Below are 26667 nucleotides of genomic sequence, written 5' to 3' on the forward strand. Positions count from 1 at the left end.
TATTTGTTCTCGTTTTCTTATATGTATGTATATATGATTCTTTTCTTTCTTGCTACAGTTTCCCAAAATAATAACTAAATGAAATTACAGTCTGCTATATTTTCCCAAAATAATAACTAAATGAAACTACAGTTCTGCTACAGTTTCCCAAAATAATAACTAAATGAAACTACAGTTCTGAACTGTTATAGATTCATCAACTTTTGCTCTTTCATCAATCAACTTAAACAATTCCAGGATAGACCACTTACCTGTCTCCTGCTAGAATAATTTGTGCTCCTTGCAGAATTGTATTCGTTATTGTCTGCCTGTTATCCACCCAACCAGAATATTTACAATGTTCCGGGGTATCACAGAATATTTGTACCAAAAAATCCACAGGAAAAAATGACTTCATATTTGCTAAACCATGATATCAAAAGATAATTTAAAAACAAAACTTACATACATACATACATACATACATACATACATACATACATATATATATATATATATATAAAATATATATATATATATATATATATATATATATATATATATATATATATATAGCTCAAACACAAAAGCCGTTATACATTTGTGATACTAGATAATAAATGCCAATTTTAATATAAAAATTAAATATAACATTTAAATAATATTAAATATTAATTTCACAAATAAATATGGAACTAAATAATTTTAATGTACGCCAATTTTTTATTATTTTTCAATTTTAAGCCTATTTTAATTATTATTTATATTATTTAATTTTAAGTATATTTACGTTCATAGGCATTCCCCCTATCAGAATCAACAAGTTAATTATTTTCTTAATCAATCTTTTTTATCAGATGCCCTGAATTGAAAGATGCTAGTATATTCTTGAAGTCATCACTAAAAAAATGAAGGAAATTCCCTACAGTAACTTTCTTGCATGTCTAGGGCACATACTTAGACCATACTTAAATTAATTTTTTACAAAACATGATTAAAAATTTATTGTGCCTTTCGTTGATAACCACTTATGTTGATTAGTGAGAAATGTATTTAAATTTTTTATAAAATATTAACCTAAAAGACGTGGATCAAAGAAAAACAACACTTATGCCTCTTCATATTCTTAAACCTATAATCCTACCACATGTCAATTATAATTTATAATTAAGCAATTATATTGTAACGTTTCCAACTCCTACAAGTAAACCTTAAACTATTTGCAGTTCACATCCTTTGTAACTTTCCAACTCACTTCCAGATAAAATTTACACTGTTGCCCATTCACATTCCCAAGAGAAATTGTTGCCGGTTCATAAAGCTTACAAGATTAAAGTTCTAACCGAATACAACATGCATCGTGTGGCTATAAATCTCTATTCTCCTTACTAGAGTCTACCATTTCCATTATTCATTCCTACTTTCCTCGCTAGGAAACCATGGATTTTCGATATGGTTGTTTTGTATATGTTATGCTCTTGGCCTTGATATGTTCTATGGTGAACTGTAGTGCTGAGAAAAATACCTCGGCACGCACCCTCCTCCCCGGAATGCTTTGCCAAGTTGCAGGGATGGATCGTTGACATTTACTCAACCTGCACAGCTCGACGCCATGAACATTGTTTTTTTGCGTAGCTCGATGCCATAAACATTGTTTTTTTTGTTTCTTCTTCAATGCAGGATGTGATTCCGTTTATGTGAATTCTGGTTTGATTGACACTGATGACGGGAGCTGCAGTAGCAAAGGGTTGTTGCGGTCGACGATGATTTATTTTAGATACAAACTCTGATAAATGGGTATATAACATTTTAAACATTCCTGGGTTTTACAAGTTTATGCCGTAGTGACTAGCTGGAAGAATTGCTCGGAAAGTTATGGTGCCATTTTTTCTTTAATACATGTCCACATCTCTCCAAATTCATTATTTTACCAATTTAAATATATAAAATATATTGTATTATCTTATAAACATATTGTATTCATGAACATAAATTATTAATATTCTCTCTCAATTTTTTTTCCTTATTTAAACGAAAATGAAATCAATAAATAATATAACAATTTCCGTAAGAAACATAAGAAATGCAAAAAATTTAATTACTATCTCGGCCATTCCATTCAATTATCCACTGTCCGCAATTTCACATGGAACAGAGCAATAACATAGTGCTCCAATAACCGTGATGCGACTATTGGAAATCGCTATCATTGATTTCAACATTCCAATGCTAGGCTCCTTCCATTCCGATCAATCGCTATCAGCGATTCCAACACTCCAATACTAGGCTCCTTCCGTTCAACTCTGGCAATGTGATAACAATCACGGACTCCATAACCGTCCGAGCTATCGGAGTTCGGAGTTTGGTAGTTCCAAAAGTCCCCTCCACGCGATTTGTGGTTCTTTCTATGCTATAATGGCTCTTGCGATGTGATAATGATGCGATAAAAGCCTTCCAAAAAGATGATGCGATAAAAACCTTCTAAAAAGATTCCATTACGACGGTTATAAATTTATTAAATGTATGACAAAATGTTTATAAATTTATTAAATTTATAATAAAATATAATTAATATTTTCATAATATCCCAAATATATTTACTAAAAACAAAATTTGTTTTATTCTTATAAAATTGTCTTTTGTTATAAATGAACTAAAAAAGATACAAAATTGCTTACTTCTTTTTGTTTGGTTTATTTTTATAAAATTGTAACATTGAACGAAAACAATACCCAATGCAAGCAATATATAATTAAAATATTAATTTTATAAAATTGTAACATTGAACGAAAACAATACCCAATGCAAGCAATATATAATTAAAATATTAATTCATCATAAATAGAAATTAATCTTAATTTCAATAATAAAGCTAAATTAGGAGTTGTAAATGTTGAATTACTATTGAAGAAAAACACAAGATCAAATGTGATATTGCCATATAAACACTTCCTAGATTGCCTGATCACATATGTAAAAATTTCAAATAAACTTAATATGCGGGTTTCTGTTAAATGTGCATGAAAAACAAATCACGTGCATCTTTTACACCTCCATTAAATATAAATGTCACACATTGTTCTGTATATGGCATATGAATTACATTGACTTGCAACTACATTCTTTGGATTGATGACCATCTAGAAAATACATATTTAAAATTAAAAAGTATATTGTTAATTTTACAACACCAAAAGAATATAATATAATATTAAAATGGGAAATTAAATGTGTGACTACATATTTACATAGTTCTGGACTTGAAATATTATTGAATCTGATTGATACCCGTATCAAGTCTGAACCATTATCGCATGGAAAGAACCACAAGTGGAGTGGAAGGGACCTTTGGAACTGCCGAAGTCTGAACTCCGTTAGTCCGGACCTGAACCATTATAGAGAAGAGTGGAAAGGTTATTGGGTCCACGATTGTTATCACAGATCAGAACGGAAGGAGCCTAGAGTGGAAAGATTATTGGGTCCACGATTGTTATTGCAGATCGGAACAGAAGGAGCCTAGCATTAGAGTATTGGAATCGCGGTTAGTGATTTCCTATAGTCCACGTATTTGGATTGATGAACATCTATAAAATACATATTTAAAATTAAAAGTATATTGTCAATTTTACAACACCAAAAAAATATAATTTAATATTAGAATGGGAAATTAAACGGGTGACTTCATATTGGCAAGTAAATTAACAAAACATTGGGTCACTGGCTATTCAAAACTTTATAAACTTATAAATCTAAGACGTTAAATTGATTAATAATTATATTAAATTTACTCTTCAAATTTTACCGCAACAAAAATGCTAAAGGACACTCATCTTACTTGGATGTAAATGAAATTTTAATAGAATAAAACTGGGGAAGTTAAAAAATATCATAACATATTTAAAAACATAATAACTTAACATTACATCCTTGTAATAATTTACAATGGCATGCTAAATTTAAGGCATAAAATGAGGGGCACAAAAATTTAAGTGGTCAGATATTTGACAAGGTAGAGTGATGAGTGATGACCCTTTCTATATATCCAAGTGAACCTGAGGATATTATAGATGACAACATTCATAACCTTAGTTCAGTGTTATTTTACTTATCACATATTGTACTAATTTGATAGTAATCATAAATTAAGGTGAGTTAAAAACAATGCAGATCGTAATGGATTCGCTTTCAATATTCTTCATAATGAAATTTCAAATTTATATCAATTAAATAAATTACATGTCATAATATTAAGTTATTTTGTTATTAGAATTTCAAAATTAAAATAATATTACTTAATTGAAATTAATTATAAAATTTATTTTTTATAATAAAAATAAATTATTAATTTTAATATTTAATTATAATTTTTAATAATATATTTATAAATAATTTAATTTTAATTATTATAATTTTTTTTACTTAACACTAGATATTAACTCAAAATGGTTATTATCCAACCATATCTTTTTACCTCAAGCTATATAGATTTATGTTAAATACAGATTTAAGAAATTTAATTTTTTTACTTGCAATATTTTAATGTTTTATATAGCTATTTAATTTTTTTCTTTGAGATTAAAAAAATAAATTATTTTCAATGATATAAACAAAATTTTAATTTCAATGACAGATCAACAAAGTTACACATCATACTGGACTATAAAATTAACCTCTCCACTCAACTAACCTCTCCAGAACCTCAATCAAAATCTGTTGGAGATCAGAATCAAAACTCTGTGAGATGAGAATGTATTGGAGATATGTAAGTGCTTTGATTTCATTTTTATTGAAAATGGATATATAAACTTGATCTACAGTCTAGATAATGAAATGAATCATTTTAAATTTATATTATTATGTTTTATTCTATTCATTCATGAAAACTTACAAATATATAAACTTAATTGTAAAATTAAAAAATAAAAAAAAATAACAATGCAAATACATAATAATATTTAAAATGGTAAAAACTAATCATTTTAAACCAATTTACAACTTGAACATGTAAAATTATGTTTCAAAACTTATTTAAACAACCACCATTCACAATTACCTCTTAATGTTTGGTTTATTTATATTCAACTGATTAATAATATAATAAGGTAATAATAATTGGAAAATATTATTTTTTTTGTTTTAATTTACTAAATTTTAAAAATATATAATTTTTTGTTTTCATAAATAGAGAAACCAAGATAATGGGGGCATGAAATGTAGGTTAAAGAAAACATTAAATTTGAGAGCAGCCATATGAAAATGAGTAATTTTAGATTTATATTATTAATATTTTTATTTAAGATATTCTTAAAACATACAATTTTCTGTTTTGAGAAAATTTAATTATTTCGTTAAATTAGATAATAAACTTGCTATTTATTAATGTTATACTTAATTATGTTCATAATGATATTAATATAAATATCTACATTTAATAACAAAATTAAAATCTAATTTTATTAAAATATTATTATTTTAATATTAATGTTTTTTCTAATGTTATATTAGGTATTAATATGTTTTGACATTATATTAAGTTTAGATTATTATGTTTTGATTTTAGGTTTGTATTACTAGAATTTAATATTAGATTATTTAATGTTTTCAATATTGCATGTTTTCAATATTATAACTTATAATATTGAGTTATATTGAATTTTTCCTATTACTTTTAATTTATATTTATCAATATTGACATTAACTTCAAAAATTTGAATCAACAATCAATAATAATAATAAAAAGTTAATCATAATATAAAAAGTAATAATACTTTATTAAAATTATGGTTTACAATTACACAATTAACAATATTAATATAATAAATAAATATAAGATAAATAATTTAAATATATAAAATTAATAATATTTAAATCATATTAATAAAAATGTTAATTATTAAATGGAATTGTAATTAAATTATGATTTTAGTTTTAATTATTAATATTAATAATATTAATAACATTAATATTACAACTATAAATAACATTAACTACTTTTGATATTAATGATAATATTAATAAAATTTGATATTAAATTAAATTTTAATATGAATAGTTAATATTCACTATTATTAATATTAATTAATATGTATATGAATATTACTTTTAATATTTTTTTTTGTTTTTTGTTTTTTTTTTTTAAATAAGACTAATTCTATTAATGTAACAAAAATGGTACAAGGAGGCACCTCCTCTGTAGAGCAAGTCTTAGATTATGCCATGTTTAACAACCAATAATTGAAAGTGACTGCCCACACTGGGAAAACCAGTCCAAAATTAGAAGTGTTTGCTGCCCACGCAGGGTTAGCAGCCTGTAATTCTAGAGTAGTATAGTTTGTCGAACAAACATAAAAATTAACAAAAAAAAATATAAAAGAGACAAGAGAATATACCTCTAAGGATGGGAGCCGGGAACCCAAAACCTGAAAAAAACTTTGGCTAGCTAGGTGTCAGAAGTGGGAGGAGTTTCTTCTACTATCAGACACTTGTATGCCTCCATGTCATCTTCCTTGTCCTGTTGATCTTTCAGCGTTCCTTCCATAGTCTTGAAGCGACCTGACTTATTGTGTCCCTGAGCTGCGGCTGAGCGGTCTGAAGCTTTTCCATGGCTTCTATGCGTCCCTCAGTTGCTGCTAGGGGATTTTATTTTGCTGGTGTTAGTCCTCTCCTGAAAGTTGCGAGCTAGGACTTCAAAGCTTTGAGGCTCCTCTCTAAAATCCACTGAAATGATTGCAATTATGCAAGGGCACTCTAGCGTGCAGCAGAACTGAAATTGGGCAGAGTGACTGGGTTGCGGAGATGGGACAGAGGTAGGAGGCGGTGGAGCATCTTCAACATGCCGAGAACCTAACGGCTGAGCTCGCCCCCGACCGTTGTGGGTGTTTTGATAGCTTCCTGTGAAATGAGTTGTCGTCGAGGTGGAGGAAGAGTTTGAAGGGGTTGAGTCAGAGAGGGACATGGAGGGTGGGGCGAATTTCTCTTCCTTTGCTACTGCCCCTCTTGCAGCGCATCTTGTGACGCAGACAAGGCATGTTCACCTGGTCGAAATTAGGCAGACGAGGATGAGTAGGAGCATTTCTAGGGATTGAATGGCCAGTGGGATCAGGAGGACCGGTTATCCGTGGTTCAGAACTAAGATTCAAGGCCGAAGCATCAGTTCGAAGGAAAGCAAAGGAGACTCTGTGAAAAATGGGCACCATCTACCATCTTAATACAACAAAGAATTTGGCATCGTCTCCTCGTTGACGTGCATGAGCTCAACTTTGCAGCAATAGGGAGACAATTGTAGTTCAGAAAAGGCGAAACATGGGAAAGACGGTCTGAATATGCCATCGTAAGAACTAGATTGAGGTTTCCTCGGCTTGCACACTACATTAAAACGCCATTAATGTTGGCGGTGATCTTCTGGGTGGAAGCGTAGGTGAACAGGTGGACGCGCCACTTGCCAACCCCAATTTGCTACGCTATACCAGTGCTATCAAACAACTGCATCTGGGAGACTTTTAATAATGTTAATATTTATAAATATTAATTTTAATGTTAATTATTGATATTAATGACATTTAATTAACAATGATTGTCTCAATATGAAAATCAATTATTTCCAACCATATTCAATCATAGCCAAGGTTTATAATATTAGGACTTTTTAATATTTAGTTTATAATACTAGATTTTAATATTGGCTTTATAATTTGTGATACTAGGGCTTATAATATTAATCATAGGGTTTAATATCAATCCCTTGAGTTTATTGATCACTTGGATTTTTAATATTGATATTTTGAGTTTATTAATCCCTTAGATTTATAATATTAATCCCTTGGGTTTAAAATTATTCCCTTCACTTTATAATCCATTTAGTTTATAATATTAATCCTTTCTGTATATTAATTTTTTGGATTTATGGTAATAATATATTGGGTTTATAATATTAATCCTAAGGTTCATAATATTTAATTAGGGTTCATAATAATCCTAAGGTTCATAATATCAATCCCATGGTCTAATGTTATTCCCTTCGGTTTTTAATCCCTTGGGTTTTTAATATTAATCGAATGGGCTTAGTAATCCATTGGGTTTATAATATTGTTCCTAGGGTTTATAATATTAGTCATAGGGTTTATATTATTACAATTTAATATTAAGCATATTGTTTATAATATTAATCTTAGGGTTCAATATTAATCCCTCAATCATAGCCAACCATGGTCAACCATGGTTGAATGTCACATTGTGACAAGGATTGTCTCACCATGAAAATAAATCATGTTTATTTTAGTCTTTGTAATATTTATTTTTGGGTTTACGAATGTTGGGTTTATAATATTAGTCCCTTGGGTTTAATTTTATTCCCTTGGGGTTTTAGGATTTATCCCTTGGGTTTATTATTCCCGTAGGTTTATATTATCAATCATGGTAAACCATGGTTGAATGTCACATTGTGACAAGGATTGTCTCACCATCAAAATAAATCATGTTTAATTTAGTGTTTGTATTATTTAAACTTGGGTATACCAATGTTGGGTTTATAATATTAGTCCAATGGGTTCAATATTGTTTCCTTGGGTTCATAATCCCTTGGGGTTTTAGTATTGATCCCTTAGTTTTATTATTCCTTTAGGTTTATAATTTCAATCCCTTGGGTTTATTATTCCCTTAGGTTTATAATATTGGTCCCTTGGGTTTAATATTATTCCCTTAGGTTCACAATCCCTTGGGGTTTTAGTATTAATCCCTTCGGTTTATTATTCATTTGGGTTTATAATATCAATCCCTTGGGTTTATTATTCCCTTAAGTTTATATTATCAACAAGATATTGTGACAATGATTGTCTCACTATCAAAATAAACCATGTGTATTTTAGTGTTTATAGTGTTTATACTTGGGTTTAACAATGTTGGGTTTATAATATTAGTCCCATGGGTTTAATATTATTTCCTTGGGTTCATAATCCCTTCGGGTTTTAGTATTGATCCCTTAGTTTTATTATTTGTTTAGGTTTATAATATCAATCCCTTAGGTCTATTATTCCCTTAGGTTTATAATATTAGTCCCTTGGATTTAATATTATTTCCTTGGGTTCACAATCCCTTGGGGTTTTAGTATTAATCCCTTGGGTTTATTATTCATTTGGGTTTTTAATATCAATACCTTGGGTTTATTATTCCCTTATGTTTATATCATCAATCATGGTCAACCATGGTTGAATGTCACATTGTGACAAGGATTGTCTCACCATCAAAATAAATCATGTTTAATTTAGTGTTTGTAGTGTTTATATTTGGGTATACCAATATTGGGTTTATAATATTAGTCCAATGGTTGAATGTCACATTTTGACAAAGATTGTCTCACCATGAAAATAAACCATGCTTATTTTAACGTTTGTAATATTTATACTTGGGTTTACCATATTAGTCCAATATTTGGATGTCTCATTTTGACAAATATTGTCTCACTATGAAAATAAATCATGTTTAATTTGGTCTTTATAATAATTACATTTGGGTTTATGAATGTTGGGTGTATAATATTAGTCCTTGGGTTTAATATTATTCCCTTGGGTTCATAGTCCCTTGGGGTTTTAGTATTACTCCCTTGGGTTTATTATTCATTTGGGTTTTAATATCAATCCGTTGGGTTTATTATTCCCTTAGGTTTATAATATCAATCATGGTCAAACATGGTCAACTGCGGTTGAATGTCACATTGTGACAAGGATTGTCTCACCATGAAAATAAATCATGTTTATTTTAGTCTTTGTAATATTTATATTTGGGTTTACTAATGTTGGGTTTATAATATTAGTCCCTTGGGTTTAATATTATTCCCTTGGGTGCATAATTCCTCGGGTTTTAGTATTAATCCCTTGGGTTTATTATTCATTTGGGTTTATAATATCAATCCCTTCAGTTTATTATTCCCTTAGGTTTATAATATGAATCATAGTAAACCATTGTCAATCATACCCAAACATGGTCAACCATGGGTTTATTATTAACTTGGGTTTATAATATCAATCATGGTCATCTTTATTAATCTCTTGTATTTGTAATATCAATCCTTTGCATTTCCTGATCCCTTAGGTTTTTAATATTTATCCACTGGGTTCACTAATTCCTTGGGTTTATAATATTAAACCATTGGGTTTATTAGTTCCTTGGCTTTATAATATTAGTCCCATGGGTTTAATATTATTCCCTTCAGTTCATAATCCCTTGGGGTTTTAGTATTAATCCCTTCGTTTTATTATTACTTTTTGGGTTTATAAATATCAATCCCTTGGGTTTATTATTTCCTTAGGTTTATAATATCAATCGTGGTAAACCATTGTCAATCATAGGCAAACATGGTCAACCATGGTCTTATTATTAACTTGGGCTTATAATATCAATCATGGTCATCTGTATTAATCTCTTGTATTTGTACTATCAATCCCTTGCATTTTTTTATCCCTTAGGTTTTTAATATTTATCCGTTGGGTTCACTAATTCCTTGGGTTTATAATATTAATAATCCCTTGGGTTTTTAGTATTAATCCCCAGGGTAATGATAAACAAAAGAGATTAATATTATAAACCCAATGTATACAAACCCTAAGATAAATATTAAAAATACTAAAATAAACATGGTTGAATTAATAAAACCTCATAATAATAATAATAATAATATAATTGTGATTTATTATTATTATTATTTTATATTATTATTAATATAATAATAATCCTAATATATTATTATAATAATAATATAATATTATTATTATATTATTATCCGATATTATTATTATTATTATATTTTATTATTATAATAATACAATATAATTGTTATTATTTTTTTATAATAATATAATGATAATCTAATTAATTAATATTAATAATATTATTATGAGTTTATATTATTATTATAATACTTATATAACCACATTAGATCTCAGTTTCACAATCTTTGTTACAATACTGACCTTCCTAGCCTTTTACAATGTCAAAATTATAGTAAGCTCGGGAGGCTTCTCTCCAAGCTTTTTGAGCATAGGAATAAAATCTTAAATCAAAATAAAGAATTTGTTTCTTTAGGTCCGATAGACCATTGTTTGGTCTCAGTGGACGTTAACCATCATCATCATCATCATCATCATAATAATATATATAAATAATATGGTTGTTAATATTTATATAGTTATTAATAATTAGTTTCCCTATCCACGTATATCAACCACATTGGAAAATGTGGTTGATATATATGCTTTAGCGTATATTAACCATATTTACCTTGGTAAATATGGTTGTGCTAGTTTAATTATTATTTATAGTTAAATATATTTTTCAATATTATATTTTATTTAAAACAACCTAATTTGAATTTTTTATTCTTTGGAATTGATAAAGGTTTTACTTCAGGTTTAAAGAAATGCTTTTTCCCTAGTATCCTATTGAAAAGTAATTAGATTTTTTAATTATTTTAAGTTTTTAGTTATATCTTTTTCCCCAGAAATATATATATATATATATATATATATATATATATATATATAATAAATTATTTAGTAAGCTTGATATAGTTGAAATTATGCTCAACAAATTTTATTTTTTAAATAAATAAGTGAACACCATTTAATTTTAAGAGAATATCCCAAGAATAATATGAAAATTATTTGAATAGATTTTCAATTTCAATAAAAAATTAACACATTAAATTTATAAATCATTTTTCCGCCGCTTGTTAAGAAAATTTGTGATTGAAGCGCTTTGTTGGTCGGTTCGTTATTTTGATGCTAAATATTGTCTCGATTATTAATTCGTTATTTTGATGCTAAATATTGTCTTGATTATTAATTCATGCCAGACATCAACACGTGCGAAGGATGGATTTGAGATCAGTGTGTAGAATCTTAAATCACCATTTCATCCTCAGATTTTGTCACAAACCCAGGTTTATACTTCCATTTTTTTTTATTTTTTTTTACTGGTGAAGAATGCAAGGTATAAATGTACTAATTTTCTCCCATTTCTGTATTATAAATGGATCGAGAGGCAACTCTTTGGATAACTAATTTTCCCTTAGCTCCTTTTGTAACATACTTCGATAACCACACATGTGAAAGCAGGGAGTTAGAATTTTATACAAATTACCACAAGTAATTATCCAATTCACAACTCCACATTCAGCATTAACCATTAGATATAAATTTCATTAATACATATAGTAATTATAGTAGAGGACAGTAAGATACATTACCCTTAACAACCACTGTTGTAGTGTAATAACATAAACTGTCTCACGAACCTTGCATCCACCTTGCATCCATTTCATGATTTCCTTGACCATATTAATTAATCTCTTACTTGGACATTATGATTATCACAACAAATAAATAATCATCATCATCAAGTATTCAACATCATCAAACTGACAAAAAAGGCAATCACACCATTGAACACTGATATACCCTGGAAACCCCGTAGGGTGAAAACTAGCAAATGTTTAATCTTATTATTAAATGCTCGTGATGGTTTTCACCCGACCCAATGGCTTATAAGGCATCCCTTATCCATTTTTATAAAATGTTACAATGAATTATCATTAAGTTGTCACATAACTAGCTAAAAGCTAATACAATTTCCATGAAACCCTTTACTTACATACCACCACATGCAACATTCCTTGTGGCATGATTGTTCTAGCAATGTACGATCCCGCATTTCGTACCCATCTGCATGGACCATTAACCATTTTCCTGCCACAACGTTAAATATAATCTATGCCTTGCGCAAGTAATCCAACTTTACCTACCCATGTTATCATTATCAACATTGACATCATGATTACATTTATAAATAATCATATTAACTAGCTTTTCCCTTTGCATAAGCACATATTCTTAGAGGACAAAACATTAAGGAATTCCTTTGAAGGAACTAACTAAAACATCAGTTGTAATCTTCTTACAAGAAAATTTACATAAACTTTATCAAAAGATCTAATCATTTAGCTATTACTTTTGATGCATGCAAATATATAAAGCAATCTCACACAACTTGTAGTCTTTTCCCGCATGCGAATATATATCCTTTCTAATGAAAGCTAACACAAATCTCGTGTGCATACACATCTCATTCAACAAGAAACTAAGATAATAGTTATGTTAGCATAAAAGTAATCACATATCATTTCCTAAAGAAAATGACTCAATAGTTCTTCAATCCATACAAAGAGTATATCTCTATAACACATTGACTATACTTTGTGCATCCAATAGCTTATCATAATAGCCCCTCTATTCCCTTCTCTAGAATTCTACCATCATTTCATGTAAACAGTTACATACTTCTTTATTAAAGGAGGTCATTATAACCCCATTTCTCTATCTTCCTATATGTAAGTTTCTCATGCTTCCCTTTCAAGAAATTCAGGAAACAATAACATGGTTAACTTAGCCTTTTATGCACTAAAATCAAGAAACCGACACAACTCATCCAGCAAGACAATATTTTCAAGAGATTATTACTCCCAAGCAAGTTAACATAATCGCTTTCTTTACGTACACTCAAAATCATATTTCCAAGGTCACAAAGGCTACCCTTTGTATATGCAACATGTGTTTTTCCTAACACAATTATTTTTACTTCATTGCACATACTCTTTTCAGGAAACAAGTGTGGATTCTAGTTCTTGTATGAACACTATTCATATGTGTCTTTTTAAGGAAAGAATCTTTATTTTTGGTTTTCAAGAGAGCTCTCAAAAAAGTCATCATTTTCATACATGAAGTATGCATACTTTTCCTAAAAAGAACCCTAATGCGGTTATTGAAGGACTTTGTATTGAGAATTCAAGCTATAAATAACGAACAGAGTTCGGTGCTGGCCGAGACCACATTTCAACCTTAAAATTCATAACCATTTTCAACGCAAATATTCCTTTAAATTCTGAACAGTTCCAACATATTGTTCATACAAGATTAAACGAAGAACCGAGCATTTACATCACATGTTTATTTCCAGGAAGACTAACGAATGACCCAAACCCAGATCTGTAAATACTTATAATAGAAATCAAGTCAATTCAAGCAGATAATGTTTTCTACTGCGTGCCAGAATATCCATATCAAATAGCAGAGCAATAGACAGTTACAAATCTAGAAACCCTCAATTGTCACAAAAATAACAGCAAGAGAACTACTCCGTTCAGAGCAGAAGTAAGCTCTGGAGTATTAACGGAGTTGAAGCCACATCGTGCTTATATATATATATATATATATATATATATATATATATATATATATATATATATATATATATATATATATATATATATATATATATATATATAATTTGGGAACAAAACTTACGAGAATTATCTTCTCAGAATGCAATACTGTAAATATAGTAACATGCACATAAACAAAGAGTATTTCAAGAAATTAACTTATTTTTTCTAGTTTCAAGAAGCCAATCGGCTTTGCCTGAGTCGAAGAAGGGGATGCGTTGTCCTACGAATCATGACATTTTAATTCAAACATGTGACTATCATGCGTAGATTCAGAGCCCTTGTCAACTTTCCCAATTCAATTCCCTCGATTCCCTCTGCGTCTTCTCTATCTCGTCACCAGATTCAGCACGCAATCTCAGACAAAGTCCCTTCCATTTCTCACTCTGAGCACCATAACATTGAGAATGTGAATGGTAATAATCATGAGGCCGAGGAGGACTCGGCATCGCCGTCACTATCAGCCATAGTTCAAGAAATGGCTTCGTGGACCAGCGGTCATCATCAGCAAGAACATGAGTTGACATTGTAGGAGAGTGTGTTGCAACATCAGATGATTGCCTCCTCACCCAGAATTTGGAGAGAATGTGGTGAATTAAAAACAAGGCATGGGCCTTGAACCTCATTCCCTTTGCAAGTCCCAATTGGGAGGACCCCCACCATGAACAGGACGCGAAAGAGAAGAACCTCTTCCTCCCCTCTCCATTCGTTTCTAATTCAGTTCCCAATATCAAGAAACAGTTTTGTAACTAACTCTTAACTATTAACAGATTAATTTACGCTGAGGTATTACGGTAGAGATATTACACCTTTACTAGGAGCAACCTTCAAAGATGAACATTATACTTTGGGAAGTCAATTTTGAAAAATCTCGATTAATGCAACCCTATTAGAATAGGCGCTTTATCTTTTATATAAACTCTTTGTATCTCTAAATTTTTATTTTAACTCTATGATTTTGTATGAAGATTATAGCTCCCACCTATTTCTTTCACCCATTTTTCTCTAAGCATTACACATCACCTTAATCTCTTCGTTCCATTTTTTTGTAAATTTGGTCTCCAACTAAGAGTAACAGGTTGAGGCTCAGAATACTACTTGAGATAATTTATACTTGGTTTAGGGTTTAGACGTTCGAGTGCAAAAACTTCGAGAGACTCACCACATGACACATTGCATATCATATAATGCTCTCAGTTTCTTCTCACCTATGGTATATACATAGGTAGGTCAGTGGGATGATCCTTACTACACATATAAGGATATGTGTCCTATGGTTTCTACTTGTTATTTCTTTAAGGTTTTAATTGTCATCTTTTAGACTTTAGTTTAATATGTACACACATATGTACTATGGTGTATTAATATATAGTTAGTTTATGAAATAGCTACTTCCACTAGCTTATCACTTCAATGGTCTCCATGAGTGCACATTTATTATTTCCAACTGTGTGTCATACGATTTATCATTTTCATTCATGGTTGTAACACTTCAATGGTCTCTTTGAGTGCACATTTATTATTTCCAACTGTGTGTTATACGATTTTTCATTTTCATTTTCATTCATGGTTGTAATGGTACTTAGTCCGATATCCTCTTGGGATTAATATGTGCCAATCTATTTTTGCCACGACCGTCTCCTTCACATGGAGTGGAACCGGTTTGTTGGATAGTGTTCGACGGTGGAGAAAAGGTTGAGTTGATCAAGGGTGGAGATCAACTTAATCAACCCTAATCTCTTTCACCATGGACAGTTTCGCCACATTGTGTGAAACTTCCAAGCTTGGTGGCCTTACTGATATGCTTCAACAATCTTAGATCAGGTATGGCCTCCTCGTGCTCCACAGTGAATCATAGTGGAATCTTGGAACTTGTTTGTAGTTACACTCGACATCTCAACATATCTCCTCGTAAATTTTTATTTCTGTGGTTTTTTTTTAAATTCGAGTCTAGTTTCATTGTTTTAGTTTTTTCTCACTGTTTCTATGAGGTCGTCCGGTAGCTTCAACCATTTGGCATTTGTACCTCTATCTACGAGTTGCTATGCTGGATATTTGATTCGTTCACACCTAATTGTGACTTTGTGTTCATGTCAACTATATCATCTCCTACTTCAAGCTTCAGTATTGATGAGGTAAATTCCTTTCAAAATTCGCTCTCTTCATAATTTCCATTCTTAGTCTTCTTAGTTCGGATCTATGGGAATATATATATATATATTAGTACGACTCTATCTCTTGCACGTGTGAATGACTACACATGGTTGTGCATTCAAGTTCTTTATCTCGTGCCCAGGCTCCTTATTAGATTTTTTCTCTTTTTTCGAGAAATGAGGAGCTTATCTTCTACTCAACTCACATATTCTCATCCAGATTCTTTACAGTGATACTCTCAGTAGGGTACTTGAATTTACCTCCTTATTCAAGTTTATTCCAGTGGTTGGAAACCTCATCCTAGTATCATGAAGAGATGGTTTATATTTGTGCTCTGTAGTATCTGGTTAGTTGTTGATTTATTTCATTTAGTGTTAACTATAAATATATTCAGTTAGTCTCCGTCATACCCTTGTTATATTTATAAAATGTTGAAATCACTCTTTCTAGGTATCTTTCCCAATTTACTATGTCCACATTCTTAACTCGAACACGAACCAATCTTCTAGGCCCACCCACCTATTCACCGACCAAATTGTTTATTATTTTATTTTCATTTGTTTTTTTTCTTATTAGAAGAAATAGGACCAAATTCACTTCAGGGTTTTCTAATTCCTTACTTATGTTGTTAAATTCATAGTACAAGAGACAATACGCCACTTGAACGTATTACTGGTTGGATGATTTGAGCCCGTTGTGTCTAGTAATCCTCTGCATTCGTTTCCCTTGATGTTACAAGTATAATACATGTACTCTGTGGAGGGTCATGTTAGCCCTTCATATCCTTACTCTACAACCTTAATTTACTACAGACTTACTGAAAACTCTGTTTCTCATGTTCTAGGCATTGTATATTTTTTTCTTTATTTTTATTATGGCTATAGGTGGAAGTATATCTATGGTCATTGTTTTAGGTATGGAATTCGCTCCTACTTATGTCATTTCCCATTGATTGCAAAGTACTAGGATAACTTAATGATACTATACCTCCGCTGAAAATTTGTAGAAGGAAACTTCACATATTTCAATTTCTTTATGTTATCCACGTCTATTACCTTGGTTCTCAGTTCTCATAATTTTTATAAAACTGTGAGAGAGGATTGAGGAAACTGGGTGCTAGCATTATTATTTTATTTCTCACTCACTTACTAGTACTTTTACTCCTATTGGGCTACATTTATAGCTTTCCCATTGATTGGAAAGTACTAGGATAACTTATTGACCCTATGACTCCATTGGAAATTTCTACAAGGAAACTTCAGTTATTTCAATTTATTTATGTTGTCCACATCTATTACCTCGGTTCTCGATTTAGGTATATGTGAAGGTAGATGAGGATGCATGGTCTTCCAAGTCCCAGGAGTGGCCAATATTTATGAAGGGGAGGACAACACTTGTCGCCCCATGTGTTGATCCACAAGTTTTGTGGAGTTTAAGAATAGGTTAGATAGGTTCTAGTGTGGGTACAAATACAAACTTATTACCTAGTATAACCAAGAGGTTGAGGTGGCTTACACAAACATTGTAGGGGGTTTAGGAGTACGCTAGTGCTCCAAATAATTATTTTGAGTAAACCACCCCCTAAGATAATTCATGGTTATATTGTACTAATGTCTTCCATCATTGATACATAACATTCCAATTATGAGGAGGCAATAAGTGTGCAGGTATTGTATCATGTTATGGTGGAGGAGTAAAACTCCATCATGAAGAATGATTTGTGGGATATAGTGTTGAGATTGGAGGGGAAATCAATGGTGGGTTTTGGGGGGGTGTACAAGGTAAAGGATGTAGTTAACTGTGGCATTGAGAAGTACAAGGCTTGATTCATAGCAAGATGATTCTCTTAGAAAAAGGGAGTTGACAATGAGGAGACCTGTCCTCGAATTGCTAGGTATTCTTCTATTAGGACCGTTATGTATTTAACATCTATTTTTGGTTGGCAGTGATATCAGATGGATGTTAAGACAATGTTCCTTAATTGTCTAATTGAGGAAGAATTTTACATAAATCAATTGAGAGGGTTTGAGGTGCATGGGTGTGAGACTCATGTGTGTAGATTGAAGAAATCCCTTTATAGGTTGAAGTAGGAACCTTGTGCTTGGTACTTCAGGATTGATGAGAACCTACTAGGTTTGGGCTTCACCAAAACTTCTTTAAAACAAAATATTAATCTTTAAAGTTAAAAATCTAAAAGGAAAATTTTGTTATATATATATATAACAAAACTTTTAACTTAGTTATATATAATTATAACATAACACACACACACACACACACACATATATATAACATAACATAATTATATTTAACTATGACATCACATAGCTATATATTATAGTTCTATATATAAAATATAACATAATATAGTTTTATAACTATTTAACATAACATGATATATATATATATATATATATATATATATATATATATATAGTGATTGTAACAACCCCAGGTTAAAAATCCATGTAATAAAGTTAATAAAGGAAAAATAATAGCCAAGGTTATGAGATATGTATCCAAGCTGAATGTTGGGCAAAAGAATAGTGACGAGGATCACTTGCGATTAATTAATGACTATGGAAATTGACAATGGAAAAGGCTTTGGAATGGCATGGGGCTTTTCTTGGCATTTTATTTATGAAAATAATGGAAAATAGGAGAAAACGAAGGTGAAAAGTCATAGGTTGCATGCGAAGAGGAAATTGAAGGAAAATAATGGTAAATGAAGAAATAGTGGCCTCAATGATAAAATGGCTTATGAGGATTAGTATACATTTTTGGTCAATTTGGCACTCTCATTCTCTTCTCTCTCTCTCTCATAATCTTGGACACTTAGGGTTTCTTGGAGCACTCTTGGAGGAGCATGGCATACTTGGGATTTGGAGCAAGAACGAAAAGGAAAAACAAGAAAGCACAAGAGGATAATGGGATCAAGAACAACAACAGGTTTTCTTGCAGTTATTGAGTTACATGTATGGTTTCCTTCCTATTTTTGGCATGCATGGCACATGCATGTGATTTCTTGGTTTTGATCTATAATTTTCATGACAGATTGTCTAGATTGTCAATGGTTTTGCCTAGCATTTCCATTTCCTGGATAACCATTGTGTTGTGGTTTTTTTTTCTTTTTTTTTTTTTTTGGTTGGTGCTCATGTTCCTTTGGTTGTGGGTTGCATTATTAGTTCCCTGTGCCTTGGTTAGATAAACTATTTGGAATCCTTGTAACAACTTAAGTTGAGTTACTAGTCCTAGAAGCCTTGGTTGGAAAAACACTCTGGATCCCTTGGTGGGTCGAGTTACTAGTCCTCAAAGCCTTGGTTGGACAAACACTCTAAAGGTTAGCGACAAGTGTGGGTTGAGTTACTAGTCCTGGAAGCTAGGCTGGAACAAATTCTCTAGAGCCCTGGATAACTTCGATAGAGATCGATCTAGTGATGGTTAGTGATGCCCGACCATGAGGTGGAATCACTAGTTGAGGGTTGTGGTGGTTTGGACTTTGGAAGCTCTGAGATCAGTTTTGATTAGTTATTCCATGAGATCCCACATTTATGCTTGGAATATGGAATGAGGGTAATTGGTTGAAAGAAATATTTGGTTTAGCCCAATCTATGGTCGAGTGGTACATGGAAGTCCCTGACTTAGTTGGATTTGCATATGTTAATAAGATCTCATTTCTTCTAATTTCTCATGGCTAAATGTACTCGTTATTATATGGATTTGATGGATTTTCTATTGTTGTTATTTATCAGGTTATATGTTGGTTATAAGTATGGTTTTATGACAGTATTGGGTTATGGGTATCATCATATTTTGGTTAGTAGATGAATTGTTAATGAATGAATGAATTAATAGATGATAATGTAACTAATGTGAGAGGGCATCAAGACTTCTTGATGATTTTCAAATAAGTATGAGGTTCCTATGTTTAGACGTGTTTTTATGACCTATATGTTACTTGTTCATGATGTGTTTGAAGAAATTTTTGTCATGGTTAGGATGAGTTAGGTTAGGTCCTTGTTCAAGTTTTTCATTAGAGGCATTGTCTTCATGTTATTTATCATTTTTTAGAATTTCATCAAGTTCTAGGCAACATCCTGAATTCTAGCCTTGAAAAGTGGCTCAAAATTCGAGGTCATTGGCACATAACTACCTGAAAAGGACTGTAGTCGCATGTGGCATTTTTGTGGGAGTGAATGGAGGGTTTCAGTCACATGAAGGGCTTTTCATGGGAGTGACTAGGGGTATAGTTCAATCAAAAGGCAAGTTAACTCAGGGGTTGGGCATCTGGAGTGGTTGGTTAGCCTCTGGGGTTCCTATAGCTCTTGATGATGGCCAGTTTGGTTTTGGTTTGTCAATTCCACTTACTTAACTATACTTGGGGAGTTGAATCATATCATAGTAACTCCTTGTCACATGTTTACCCCGGTTGCCCAGTTCATTATGGGACTTTTGAGGTCTAAAATGGGCCTCCTAAGAAAAATGTACAACCAAAATAAACTTTATAAGAACCAATAGTATTCAAGATGATGATGTCAACCATGGGGGATGATTCACCATTTTTGGAGTAAAAAAGTAAAAATATTAAAAAATAATAAAATAATAAAACTACTTTTTCAACTCATAATTTTAATTTATATCCCTAAGATTTTACTCAAATTTTGAGAATGAGTACTTGTTGGATGTAAAATTTAATTCCTCATCCAAGAAGTACCCATGTTGCATACTTTCGATGGACCTTGCTACACGAAAAATGAGAAATACATGAAAAATCATGATTGCAATGACGTTTTTCATGTTTTTCTCATTTTTCATGTAGTAGGGTCCATCGAAAATATGAAACATGGGCACTCCTTGGATGAGCAGTACAATTTTGCATCCAAAGAGTGTTTCCACTTGAAATTTGAGTAAACCCATAGGGAGATAAGTTGAAAATAGAAGTTGAAAAAATAATTTTTCTTTTTTCTCTCTAACGTTTGATGATGTAAGTTAATCTTATCTTATTATTTCCACTATTATTTTATAATTTCCTTAGGAAGCCCATTTTAGACCTCAAAATTCCCCAAATGTAGCTTGGGTGAATGTGGGAGAAGGGGGGTTACAGAGTGGTATTAGATATGGTTCAACCTTTGAACTAGATGGGCATGATGTATTTGTCATGCATACATGCTAGTTTCATATGTGTTTATTATGCTTGTGGTCAATGTGATTGTTATGTATGCATGGTGGTGGTCATTGTTACAGTTTCATTGTCACGTGGAAGTTGATCATGTTTTTGTTTGGATGTGGTTGTTGTGAATGCATGTCGGTCGTATATGCATGTCAGTGTTGATATGTTATTATGCCTGAATTTTCATGGTTATGGTTGTCCTGCACGAGGTCATGGTATGTAGTTGGTATTGTCATGCATGGTAACTGGATGATGATTGAAATGATGATTATATACTGCTAGGATTATGTTTGTATATGTATTATGCTAATCTAGTTGATCTTGTAGCTGAGATATCCTCCCTTGAACTATACTAAGGTATGCTGGTTATGTTTATGTTTTGGCTTATCTCACATGATATACTTGCAGGAAGAAGAAGATCAAAGATGACTAGCAAACTAGTAGACTAAAGTTCACGAGGCTCTCCCTATAGATTAGATGAGGAAATAATACTGAGAGGGGGAGGGGTGAATCAGTATTAGCAATTTAACAATTTTTCATTTCCAATAAACATTCATATATGCTACTTCTGTTAATTAAACCTACATATATACGCAACTGTGTTTAGAGAAAACCGTGTGTATCTTGTAGACTTCTAATTTAGTTAGCTGATCTTAATCTATGAATCAGAACCACAAAACAGTAATCAAGTGCAGTAAACAGTACAGGAAATCATGCACATGAACACAAGATATAAGGTGGAAACCTAATGTGGGTGAAAACCACCTGCTGCAATTCGTCTCTATCTTCTTTTAATAAGAAACTTCTTTTTACAATATTTCTGTACTGGTGCAGTCTTATACGAGTACGTGGGCTTCTACCTGCAGAAGGTTACAACCTTCTCTTGTTCTCCAGCTTCTCCTGGAATGGAGCTACAACCCCCTTAGCTCTTGTACTAGAAAATGCACTAGTACGTAGGTGCTGACCTACAGAAGACTACAACTTTCTCTTTTCTTCGAGGGACCACGTTTCATAAATTTCCAGACTGGATCCATCAATAGAATCAATCAAACATCAAGTATATCTACATCAAAAAATCTCCTTTGCACCAACCAAAAACTGAATCGAACACTCACTTATCTGAATGTTGTAACCAAAATACAGTAATACTAACCAGAAACCAATCCTGAACCCAGAACACTGTAGCAATAAACAGAAGTAGCTAAAACATAGTTTATGAGATGTACGCTACTTCAATATGTAGAACCTGCATGCATACGTTGCTATATTAAGGCAAACCTGTGTATACGCCGTTTTGAACTACCAAACCAGCATGTATACATGCCTTTTCTATGTTGAACCTTCGTACATATCTATAAAAGATAATTTACCCTTTTCAATTATTCAGACATCAGTTATACCCAGATCATCAGATTTATAGATCAAGTCATGCGCCAAATATAACAGATCAAAATCACACAAAGATACTTCTCTGCAGGCCTTAATATCTTGACCCATCAATAGAACTTATCCTTCTTCTAGCGCTCAGGTTCCTCCTTGATTCAAATCCAGCTATGCACCATAACCCAATGACATGTATTCTAGATTTTGCTCTTCATAAGATATTCAATCCTTGAATGCCTTTGCCTAATGATCTCCTTCCCCTTTTATAGTCTTAGGCCTTACTCAATACCGTGGTCCAACGCCACTTAGCACCAATACCTGGGTCCAAATAATTGGGTTCAACACTTTGGATGGGATACCATGGTCCAAAACCATAGGTCCAAATACCAAGGACCAAAATCCAAGTTTTCCAAACTGTACGTGCTTTTCTATGCATGAAACTTCATGTATACACATACACGCCTTTTGGTCTGTGAATTCACGTGTATACGCGGCTTGGTCAACGGTAACCTGCGTATACCTCCTTTTCCTTTATTCTGAGAGCCTGTGAGCCTGAACTATCATTTAAGTGATTTGTCGAGTGAGTTTTTTCAAGGAAAATACCTGTGCCATAGTGCTAAGCCTGTGTCATAATGCCAACAATCTCCCCCTTTGGGCTTGCTGGCAAACCCAAGTCACTCTCCCCCATTTTCATCAAGGGCAAAGGGTTATGCTCCCCCTGAGTACATGTTGAAATCTCTGCTCTGCTGAAGTGTGTTGTTTATGCTCCCCCTGACTGTAAGCAAGGTCTGCAAAAAGATGTTCTACAAGAATAACATGACTCTATATATCATAAATGACCTTCCTATCACCAAAGACTCATACATATATCCATCTCCCAACCAAGTGGGGATTTACCAAGAATGACTCATCCACCCAACCAAGTGGGGATACACCAAAAGTTTATACATGATAAAACAAGAACATTACATCATCCATCCCAAGCATAGTGGGGAAACAAGATAGGTCGTTACATGACCTTGATAATAAAAGAAATACATGACATAGAGACCAAATATCTAAGACAAGACTATGATAGTCATCAACAACTATCATCAGCAACATCTATTAATCACCATTCAGACCATTAACCATGATCTCCCTCTGCACCTGTTCCACCTGAATCAAAAACAACTGTGAATTTGTACCAAGATCTTCTAAGATAATGCCAAAAATGCATTATTAGAAGTATATGCTCCCCTGAATCTATGCTAGATGGTCTCTGTCAAGCCCATATCAGACTCTTTTCATCCTGAGTCTGGCCCATTGTTTTTTTTCAAACCAACATATACGCGACTGTATCCATAGAAACATGCATATGTATGTGGATGCTCTTCATGAAACTCACGTACAAACACTTTTCTCTGAAACAGATAAGTGTCAACAATAAGATGATGCATCAACTACTCCCAACTTCTATTTGAGGTATTCAAATTTCTCCCTGGGCAGTGATTTGGTGAATATATCAGCAACCTGTTCCATGGAGGAAACATACTCCAATTTGACTTTTTGTTCAAGCACTTGTTCCTAGAGAAATTGATATTTGATAGGTGTGTGCTTGGTCTTTGAATGCATGACTGGATTCTTTGAAATATTGATTGCACAAGTGATTTGGATGTCTTGCAATGTTTGCATCATCCAAAGGAGTTGTGTGCAGCAAGATGCAGCAGCCACATATTCTGCTTCAGCTGTAGATAATGAAATTAAACTTTGTTTCTTGCTCAACCAACATACTAATCTAGAACACATAAGGAATGCACCACCACTAGTGCTTTTTCTGTCATCCATGCTTCCTGCCCAATCTGCATCTGTATATGCATGAAGTGTGAGATCTGTATTTCTAGGATAACATAAGCCATAGTTTTGTGTTCCTTGAAGATATTTGAAAATCCTTTTAACTGCCTGAAGGTGTGCTTCTTTTGGATTTGCCTGCAATCTTCCGACTATTCCCACTACATGCATGATGTCTAGTTGGTACCTATCAGATAGAGCAAACTACCAATCATGGATCTATAGGTTGGTTGATGTACTGTTGTTGATTCATTACTTGCACTGAGGTTGCATCCTATTACCATAGGGGTTTTCGAATCTTCCATGCCATATTTCTTCAAGATCTTCTTGAGGTACTTGGTTTGTGATAGAAAGATACCGTCTTTGTTTTCTTGGACTTGTAAACCAAGAAAATATGTGAGCTCACTAAGAAACGACATTTCAAATTCCTTCTGCATCACAGAGGCAAAGTTTTGACTCATGGCTTCTTCATTGCTACCAAAGATGATATCATCAACATACATAACAAGTATTAGCATTTTATCATTGTCAATTTTTATATATAGATTGCTATCCGCTGATCCTTTTGAAAAACATTGTTGATGGAGGTATTTGTCCAAATGACAATACCAAGCCCTTGGATCCTGTTTAAGACCATAGAGAGCCTTTCTGAGTCTGGATACAATTTTTGGATCATTTCCAAGGATGAATCCATCTGGTTTCTCAATATACACTTCTTCTTCTAAGTCTCCATTTAGAAAGGCAGATTTCACATCCATTTGATATACTTTGAACTTGTGAAAGCTAGAAAGAGCAAGGAACATTCATATGGCTTCAAGTCTAGCAACTGATGAAAAAGTTTCTTCAAAGTCTATACCTTCTTGTTGAGCATACCCTTTACAAACAAGTCTGGCCTTGTTTCTAATAACATATCCATTTTCATTCAACTTCTTTTTGAATATTCATTTTGTCCCTATGACATTCTTATCATTAGGTCTAGGAACCAATTCCCAAGTGTTATTCTTTTCAATCTGCTCAAGTTCTTCATTCATGGCCTTGACCTAGCATTCATCTTTGCATGCTTCACTTATATTTTGTGGCTCGACGGATGAGAGTAATGCTAGATAACTTGAAGCTTCTGTAATAGTTCTTCTTGTTTGTACACCTGCCTCTTTCTGCCCCAAAATTTGAGTCTCTGGATGGTTCTTCTGGACGTGCCTGGATGGAGTCTTTTCTTCTACCTTTATCTGTTATTCTGGTGGCTCATAAGTTTCTTCTCCAACATTAGTATGATTTTATTTTGAAGGATAGTCCTCATCATGTTCAAAATCTTTGACTTTTATCTACTTTGGATTGTTTTCTGCTTCATCAACCACCACATCAATACTCTCAACAATTTTACCAAGTCCTTTATTGTAACACTTATATCCTTTACTTCGGGAAGAGTAACCAAGGAGAATGCCTTCATCTTCTCTAGTTTCAAACTTGCTAAGCTTTTCATTAGTCCTTTTGATGTAACATTTTCTTCCAAAAACTTTGAATTATTTTACAGTAGGAGTCTTACCATACAAAAGTTCATGAGGATTTTGACTCGTGTTTACCCGGACATTTGTTTTGTTGAGAATAGTAAAGGCAGCAAATGCAGCTTCACCCCAGAAGGTTGTAGGAGTTCTAGACTCATCAAGCATAGCACAAGCCATTTGTTGAACCATTATGTTCATCCTTTCCACACTCCACTTTGCTAAGGAGTCCTTGCAATAGATAATTTCCTTTTATTCCATGTTCTTCACAAAAGTCGAAAAATTCATCCGAGGTAAATTCCCCTCCTCGATCAGACCTGAGGCATTTGATTTTGCGATCTGATTCATTTTCAACTAAGGCTTTGAAAGCTTTGAACTTTTCA

Source organism: Pinus tabuliformis, chromosome 8 (genome assembly GCF_031772625.1).
Source record: "Pinus tabuliformis cultivar Carrire ecotype Pingquan chromosome 8, CPIR1, whole genome shotgun sequence".
NCBI lineage: Eukaryota > Viridiplantae > Streptophyta > Pinopsida > Pinales > Pinaceae > Pinus > Pinus tabuliformis.